We start from the raw sequence: 226 nt of genomic DNA on the forward strand, positions 1-226 counted from the left end.
CTGTAATATCTTGCTCAATCATCGGTATGCCTTTAATCGAGCGCTATGTGTTGAGCAAAGCAATCACATTCGGGTGTCCCATGCGAGCATGCAAAAGCTGTCGCTAAGTGTTAGCCCTGAAATATTCCATCAACATGCTTCTTCTTCTTTTCAGTTGAGCAAGAACCCTTGTTGGGATTACACCACTGAATGCTTGTTGGACAGGCGGATGACGTCAGATGGTTAC

Source organism: Plasmopara halstedii (genome assembly GCF_900000015.1).
Source record: "Plasmopara halstedii genome assembly, contig: Scaffold_444, whole genome shotgun sequence".
NCBI classification, from domain to species: domain Eukaryota; phylum Oomycota; class Peronosporomycetes; order Peronosporales; family Peronosporaceae; genus Plasmopara; species Plasmopara halstedii.